Source organism: Neltuma alba, unplaced genomic scaffold (assembly GCF_004799145.2).
Source record: "Neltuma alba isolate B1F8T4 unplaced genomic scaffold, ASM479914v2 tig00003079_pilon, whole genome shotgun sequence".
In the NCBI taxonomy this organism is placed as follows: Eukaryota; Viridiplantae; Streptophyta; class Magnoliopsida; order Fabales; family Fabaceae; genus Neltuma; species Neltuma alba.
The window spans coordinates 40205-49746 of NW_021633132.1; the positions used below are offsets into that span (position 1 = coordinate 40205).

Sequence of the window (9542 nt, forward strand, 5' to 3'; positions counted from 1 at the left end):
TGGATTCATTAACTATAATTCAATGAAACACGCTTTCATAATGAAATTTCAGCCGATTGTGCTGTTTATCTGATATTATCTGTCTCAGAAGATAAATTAGTGTGTTTTCAACAAAGAAAAATAGTAGATGAGAGCATGCTGAATTAATGATGAAATTACGTGGATTTTTGTGGATGTTTCTAGTGACGCTTGAGATTCAATCACACTGAGGTTTCAATATGGCCAATATTCTTTTGTCTCCTATCTCAAGGAATCTATTTCTTTTCGGATGATTGATTGTTTTGTCATTACTATAAATTCTCCCATAGTTAAATTGAATATCTACATCTCCTGCTGAGGAACTTTTCATGATCATTTATGGTGAACCTTACTAGGTTTTTTGTGGCTACCTCCTTTGTTTAGCATCTTTAAATGTTGGAAGTAGGCCCAATAGAGGCCCAATTGCAGCAAGCCCTAGTATTATTAGTAACTACCATATCAAGCAATAATATTATCTGCATAGTTTTTTTAGGGAGTTTTTAGATATTTTTCTGATTCATTATCTTATCATTAATTTAGATTAGATTTGATCAGATCTGATCAAACCTTTCTTCCCTCTATATGTACCAGTTTATTTCATGAGAATAAAGTATGAGTTTTGCACCGAACACTGTCATGGTATCAGAGCTGATATGGCCTTCAAATCGGAGCTAATGGGTACCCCACGAGCCTTCATTGTCGACGGTCCGGAAAACCCACCTTCGGCTGCGATTGGCAATGGCTCAAACAGCGAGATCGGTGCTGCAGTTAATCGACCCGTGAACCAATTCTCATCACTGGGTTCAGCGTCGGATTCACTCTCTCATCTCACCATCTCCCACAACTCAATGGGAATAATTATCTACAATGGTCCAGGAATGTGCTTATGTTTATTCGGGGTCGACATAAGGAGAAGTATCTCACCTGGGATCCCAAACCTCCGACAGCTGAGGATTCTCAATTCGATACATGGCGAGCCGAAGACAACTTGGTGATGACCTGGTTAGTACATTCCATGACCCCAGAAATCAGCGAGAATTATCTACTTGCCAGCTCAGCTCGTGAAATCTGGGAGTCTGCGAGGCGAACATATTCAGTCAAAGAAAATTCTGCTGCCATAATTCAAGTCAAACGGCTTCTACGTAGTCTGGTTTAGGGAGAGCAAACGGTGACACAGTATTTCAGTGCACTCATGCGACTCTGGTTGCAGATTGACTTGTATGATGTTCATCAATGGTCCTGCCACACCAATGAGTCATAATACAAACAAGTGATTGACCGGGATCGGTGCTATGATTTTCTCCTAGGTCTCAATGATACTTATGAGGATATACGAGGCAGAATTATGGGTATAAAGCCCCTCCTATCACTTAAAGATGCCTTTAATATGGTTAAAAATGAGGAGAGTTGTAAGGCATTGCTGCAACTAGCTCCTCTAGTTTCACCTTCTATTGATGTCTCAGCCATGGTCACCCGTGGTCATCCTGAGGGTGAACATAAAGGGAAAAGACTGCTAAGGTGTGACCATTGCAATAAAAATAGTCATACACGAGATACCTGCTGGAAGATTCATGAAAAACCAGTCCACCTCAGGCACCGAACAAAAGGAGACAAGGATAGTAGAGGTATGATAGTGACCAACATGCAAGACAGTGAGTTGTTGAACCCAGATAAGGTTTCTATGCTCAGAAAAATCCTAGACAAATATACTCAAGACAAACCAAGTGAGAAAACAACTCCTCAAGTCACTCTAGCCCACGTAGGTATGATTTTCTTGGCTACTCACAAAATAAAGAATGCTTGGGTGGTTGACTCTGGAGCCATAGATCATATAACTGGATTCCGTGAATTATTCTCTAACTTTAAGCCCTATTCTGAATATTCTCGAGTTCAAGTGGCTAATGATACATATGCAAAGGTCATGGGTTCTAGCATTGTTTATCTCAGCAACTATTACACTATATGATGTTCTTTTTGTTCCCGAAATCAAGTGTAATTTACTGTATGTTAAAGGTATCACCTATCAATTGAATTGCCGTGCAATATTTGACAAATTTCATTGTGATTTTCAGGACTTAGCCTTGGGGAGGGTGATTGGCAAAGCTAAGGAGTGTCATGGACTTTACTATCTTTAAGGCAACTCCAAGACCTTTATGGTTGATTCCTCTTCTGTTTCAAGTTCAGTTTTTTCTGCCATGTCCCATGATGACATTATGCTATGGCATTCTAGGTTAGGTCATCCAAATTTTAGTTACATGAAAATCTTGTTTCCCAACTCTATCAATAAAGACTTTCAATTTCATTGTGATACTTGTCATCGTGCAAAGCAAACTCGCTCAACTTATTTGCCAACTCCCTACATACCTACACATCCTTTTGCCTTAATTCACAGTGATGTTTGGGGTCCATCTAGGACTGAAAATATTTCTAATGCTAAATGGTTTGTCACATTCATTGATGATCATACTCGCCTAACATGGGTGTTTTTAATGAAAGAAAAATCAGAAGTCTTCTCTCTCTTCAAGAACTTTCATGCGTTTATCAAAAACCAATTTCAAACTTCAATAAAAATTCTTCGGAGTGATAATGGCAAAGAATATGTTAATATGAATTTTCAAAAATACCTTACTGAAAATGGCATTCACCATCAAACATCTTGTGTGCATACACCACAACAAAATGGTGTAGCAGAACAGAAAAATAGACATCTTTTAGAAGTGGCAAGGGCTCTTTTGATTGATAAAAATGTTCCTACAAAGTTTTGGGGGGATGCTATTCTTACCTCTGCTTATTTGATTAACAGAATGCCTTCTAAAACTTTAAAGTTCCAGACTCCTGTTCAAAAATTCTTGGAGCATTATCCTCATTCTCATCTCCTCAACACACTTCCCAAATGTGTTTTTGGATGCACAGTTTTTGTTTTTGATGACCAGGGTGGAAAACTTGGCTCTAAGTCTGAAAAATGTGTTTTCCTAGGTTATTCATCTACCAAAAAGGGTTACAAATGTTATTCTCCTACTTCTAAACGTTTTTACATTACTCTCAATGTTAAATTTGTTGAAACTCTTCCTTTTTACTCCGAATCACCCATTCAGGGGGAGAGTGATAGAGAATGGTTAATTCGTGATAGTAATGGGAGTCATATCAGTGAAATCAATTGTAAAAACCAAACAACACCTAGTTATGGTCCCCAAACAACATCCTCTTCCACTATCCCAGTTGACACAAATCAGTTTTCTACCTACTATGACCCAGCTCAGCCCATTACCGAAACTGAACAGCCTAATATGGAACCTGAACAATCCATCACCGAACCTGTCCAACCATCTTCAAACCTTGAAGATATACCTATCCGTGATCCTAACCTTGAGTCTTAAATACATGAAACAGAGGAAGAGACAACAGTCAACAGAGAAGAGTCCATTGCACTACCAAGGCTGAGTCATGAAACCCAACCTGAGTCTATTTCCGAAGATCTACAGTGGCCAATTGCACTAAGAAAAGGGAAGAGAAGTTGTACCAGGTATCCAATCAACAGGTATGTCTCCTATGACAAGCTTAACCCATCCTTTAAGGCATTTGTGGCTAATATTGACAAAGAAGAAATCCCAAGATCTTTTGATGAAGCTATATGTGATCTAAATTGGAAGTTGGCTATTGAGGATGAGCTGAATGCCTTAGCTAAGAATCAGATGTGGAAAATAGTAGATTTGCCACCAGGAAAGTCTGTTGTAAGTAGCAAATGGCTTTTTACCAAGAAGTACAATCCTGATGGAAGCATCAATAGGTATAAAGCGAGACTAGTGGCTAGGAGTTTTACACAAACTTATGGCATTGACTATCTTGAAACTTTTGCTCCGGTTGCTAAATTCAATACTATAAATGTCTTATTATCTCTTGCTGCCAATTTAGATTGGCAATTACATCAATTAGATGTTAAAAACGCCTTCTTAAATGGGGACCTAGATGAGGAAGTGTATATGGAAATACCGCAAGGATTACGGGGCCTTGATAATCAGAATAAGGTGTGTAGACTTTACAAGTCCTTGTATGGACTTAAACAATCCCCGAGAGCATGGTTTGAAAAATTTACATGTGCTATTAAAGGATTTGGTTATAAACAATGCCAAGCAGATCATACCTTGTTTGTGAAGCATTTTAATCATAAAATTACTGTGCTCATAGTCTATGTGGATGACATAGTGCTAACAGGGAATGATGTCAAAGAAATTGCAGAACTGAAACAAAGGCTAGCTACAGAATTTGAGATAAAGGACCTTGGAAATCTGAGATATTTTCTGGGACTGGAGATTGCTCGATCACCTAAAGGTATTAGTGTGTCACAAAGAAAATACACTATGGATCTATTAAAGGAGACAGGGATGTTAGGAGCCAGACCAGCCGAGACTCCTATGGAGCTGAACTGTAAGCTAGAAATCACACCAGATGGGAAGGCTAACAACAAAGAATGTTATCAGAAATTGGTAGGTAAACTCATATACCTATCACATACTAGACCTGATATTTCTTATGCTGTAGGGGTTGTAAGTCAATTCAGTAGTAAACCTCAAAAGGAGCACATGGAAGCTATATACCGAATCCTCAGGTACCTGAAAAATACACCTAGGGAAGGATTATTCTTCTCTAAGGGGAATAAAAAACATGTGGAAATATATACAGACAGAAAAAGGGTGAACTCTGGTTTGAAAGAAGACAATGACATTGAAGTATATACTGATGCTGATTGGGCAGGTGCAATTGATGACAGGCGCTCTACTACGGGCTACTGTACTTTTGTGTGGGGTAACCTAGTGACATGGAGGAGTAAAAAGCAACCTGTTGTATCTAGAAGCTCTACAGAGGCAGAATACAGAGCTTTAGCTCTCAGAATCTGTGAAGGGATATGGGTTGTACGACTACTGAGGGAACTTGGGATTGAAACTATACCAATAAAAATGTGGTGTGATAGCATGGCTGCATTGAAAATTGCTAGTAATCCTATTCAGCATGACAGAACAAAACATGTTGAGATTGATCGTCATTTCATTAAGGAAAAGATTGAGGCTAAAGTGATTGATCTGGCTTACATTCCTACTAGAAGACAAGTTGCAGACATGATGACAAAGCCTCTAGTTCGGGCAAAGTTTGATGAACTCACAAGCAAGCTAGGAATGATCAACATCTATTTGCCAGCTTGAGGGGGAGTGTTGGAAGTAGGCCCAATAGAGGCCCAATTGCAGCAAGCCCTAGTATCATTAGTAACTGCCGTATCAAGCAATAATATTATCTTCATAGTTTTTTTAGGGAGTTTTTAGATATTTTTCTGATTCATTATCTTATCATTAATTTAGATTAGATTTGATCAGATCTGATCGAACCTTTCTTCCCTCTATATGTACCGGTTTATTTCATGAGAATAAAGTATGAGTTTTGCGCCAAACACTGTCATTAAATCTTGTTTTGTTACTGTTTGACTGAAAATATCACTTATTCCAATTACGATGACTGCACAAATTCAACCTAATAAAAACATAGTGAGTGTTATTTTTCTAATTGTGAATTGGGGTTATTTATGTTGAACAAAGTTCATGATTTGAGGAAGAATGTTATTTCTGGTGGTACCAGAGACAGATGTGGCTGATATTTGGAATCTTAACTTACCACACTTTTTTTTTCCTCAATATGATTTGAAACTTGTCCATCATCTCCTCCTATCCCTCCTGATGGACTTTTAACTGAATTATTAATGATCAATTATGCTTTGATGCTTATTTTAGGGCCAGAAAAACCCCGCTCGTTTTGTGTGCTGGGACTTTTCTGGAGAATATTTAGCATCTCTGAGCGATAACTTGGTTTGAGTGTGCACTGTTAAATCCGGCAAAGGTGAATGCATTCAAGAGTTGAATGCGTCTGGCAAGCAATTCAACACCTGTGTTTCCCATCCTTCCTATCCCTTGTTGATTATTGGCTGCCATGAGGTTAGCTGCCCATTTCTTGTCATTTTTGTACTCTCGCCAATTATTACAAATTATATATGCTATAATAAATTATATAAACATTTCCCTTTTTTCAGATCAAATGCAAACTTCGAATTTTTCTAAACTTGAGCAAGTCTTGTTTAGACCTCTTTTTATTGTGGAGTATATTTTACAAATTTCTTTTAAGTACGTCAAAGTTACACATACCTTCTCTTTATTTTGAAAATATCCACAAACCTCTCTTGAAATATAATAAAGAAGTTTGTGTAGTTCCTCTTGAACTTTGGGAAGGCTCTTATAGTTTCAGTAAAATTTAAGGAAAGCCTGTGATGGACCCATAACTAATGGGTGGGCCAAGCCTAAGTGAGGAGTGTTTGAAGTCTGTGGGAGAGAGAAAGAGGCCGAATGATGTATATATTTGGACAGAGGGGTTTAGTGTGGGAATTAAGCAAACCGTGAGTATTATGAGGGAGAGACTCTTGGTTCTTGGAAGCTAGGTAACCTGAGTAAGGCTTTTTTCCCCCCTTTTCCATACTCTTCTACTTCACAGAAATTGGTAGCTATTCTAGCTTAGAGTTACACTCTAGCTAGATTCTTCATCTTTTATAAATATATTGGGAAAATTAATTTGCAGGTCCTTCGAGTTTACTTTGATTTTGAATCAGGTCCCTCAACATTTTTTTTCTCCCCTTTTTATTAGATCCTTTAATTTTTTATTATTCAATTTATTGGTCCTTACTGTTAAATATAGACTAATACCATTAAAAATCTAGCTTAGATGGCACATGGTTTACAAGCTCTCCTCTTCCTCAACATCATCGTCTTCCCAACATTCTCCCCACATGTAAATAGTTCGTCATTCCTTCCCACATCTCCATGGCACCTTCCCTTCCCTTAGTCACATGGTCACCAGAACCTCTTCATCTATTCCCATGGGTGTTGGTCGGGGCTCAACTTCGTAACCCCAACATCTCTATTTAATTAGACGAAAGAATGACCTTACATACGGCATTCGCAACACATAAAAAATATCACGCGTTTAGTGAGACATAATTGATCATCCTCCACCTTCTCCTGTGGCCCTTATTAGCCATCGTGATTAGTCTAACTGAGTAGGGGAGGAATAATCACTTTTGTTAAATAAAGACTCTGACTCTGTTTCCAACACAAAAAACACAGCCACCATCAATGGCACTTGTCCCTTAAAAACGACAACCCAATATGCTCTAACCAGCAAGCCTCTTGTTTACTGTCGCATGTGTGTGCTCTTAAGCCACTGTACATGTCTTATACTCCCTTTTTAACGTTGATGCTTTTATCCCCTTATTATTTCCCTCCTCTCCATTCACCCTTTCCTTCAACCTACCATTTTTAGCTTTTGAATATTGAACATATATAATATACACGTAGCTAACAAAAACAAAGATGTATTGCTCGTGAATTGGAATATATATGATGCACGTGAATTAGGTCCAACAAAATGAAGAATCGATCCTTTTGTGTTTGGCCCAAACATAGCACTAAAGTTCCACATCTCATTCAAAATTGTCTGATACTCATATTGAAGCCAGTCTTTCGATTCACAAATAGAGATGTTGGGCTTGGGGACTTAAAGCCCTGACCGACTCCATATATTCATTTGACCACAAAGATAGCTGAAGAGGGTCCCAATGACTATGCAACCGAAGGTAGGAAAGGTGTTATGGAGATGTGGGATGGAATGGTGAGCCATTTACATGTCTGGAGAATGTTAGGAAGAAGACAATGTTGAGGGAGAGGAGAGCTTGTCAAACTCGATCGCCACCTAAGCTAAATTTGTAACAGTGTGAGTCTATATTTAATGATAAGGACCAATAAATTTAACAATTAAAAGTTGAAGGATCCAATAAAAAGGGGAAAAAACAAAAGTTGAGGGACTTGATTCAAAATCAAGGTAAACTAGAAGGACATGCAAATTAATTTTCCCAAATATATTTGATCAGCGTGTTCTATCAGCCTGTCAAATTCACTGCCAACTTTGAACTGACATGCATCTTCTTCTGCTGACTTGAAGTTGTTTTTCACATGTGGAATCATGTGATGTTTCAGACTCTTGTGCTCTGGAACTTCAGTGAAAACAAGACAATATATATACTTGCACATGACAATCTTGTATCTTCTTTGGCTGCGTCAAATGTTACTGGGTTGGTGGCCTCAGCTAGTCATCACAAAGTCAAGATTTGGAAGTGACTGCAATCTTGCCTCCTGATGTACTTCAATTGCAATATAGGTATACTTTAACCATATCATAGCTTTCTCTATAGGGTCTTCCTAGTACCTTCTACATCTACATCTACATCTACATCTACATCTAAATCTATATATCTGTATATATATTAACCCATTTCTTGTTAACCAATGTACTAAGGATGCCACTCAGACGGGAAATGCTGCAGTGTTTTTTCCCAATTTTTTTTTTTAAGGCTTACAAATTGGTATATAATCAAAGTGCTAGGCCTTAGAAGAACAGTTTTTAGCTTTACTGAGAGATGATATTTAGTACTTGTCATATATAACTATATATTGCGTTAAGAAAATTTCCTCCCCCTTTTTTTCCTGAAGAAGTTGTTTATAAGTGATTATCTATAATTGTGACGAAGTGCGAACTCTGGTTAATGGTTATCAGTGAATATGGAATTATCTTTGACAAGGATTCACCCTCCGTTACTTCTCTCTATTTTAATGCATCTCCTCAATTGCCAAGGGACTGTTAAGAATAAGATGTTAACGACAGGAAATGAAAGACCCGGCCCCCGGGGGGAGGGGATGTGATTTTATAATTTAAATATTGCGTGTCCCTTGATTAAAAAATAATATAAAAAAACAGTCAGTGTTAAATAATATTACGAATGGTTATGTGGATGATATATCTATATATTTCATTACTATATAATGGAAGAAAAAATGTCCCTTTTATATCCCTAATACGTAGTCAGATTGAAGTGGTTAGAGTTAGATCTGAGAAAATGGAGACAGGCTTGACCTGCTTAAAATGGGGAATGGGCTTGTGATCTGGGACCTTAAAAGGTAAGTCAAGCTAAAAAAGGCCGGTCTCGTAGAGCTGAAAATGAGCCAGTCTTACAATTCTTTTAGGACCCGGTGGTGGTAAGTTGGAATCGATTTTGATGAAAATGAAAACGGAAATAGATCGAGACCCCATTGATCTGACAGGAGTGTGGCATTGAGTAAACACTGCTTCGGAGGCTTTAGATTTGCAACCACGAGCCATGGGCTTGTCGCTGACAATGGTTGCTAGATCTAAAGAGATGTTGTAAGATGGAGGTTTGTCTCCAGTGCTGGTGGTGAGAAGCTCACCGGTGGTGGTTGCTGAAAATACAGATGGTGGTACTTGAGGGGCCATCGTGAGGGAGGGTAAAGGATGGAGATGGTGGTACTTATAAATTTTTTTCAATTTTTAATTTGGTATATATAATTTTTTTCTCTCCATATTAAATCTATTTTGCTAGCACAATTAGTTTTTGTATATGGTTTAATAACACTAATAGA

At 38.0% G+C, this 9542-nt stretch overlaps 1 pseudogene; it reads left to right on the plus strand.

The window, feature by feature from the left end:
* LOC114740201 (transcriptional corepressor LEUNIG-like) overlaps positions 1-8225 on the plus strand; it is an 18341-nt pseudogene extending 10116 nt beyond the window's left edge.
* Positions 8226-9542: the final 1317 nt, after the last annotated feature.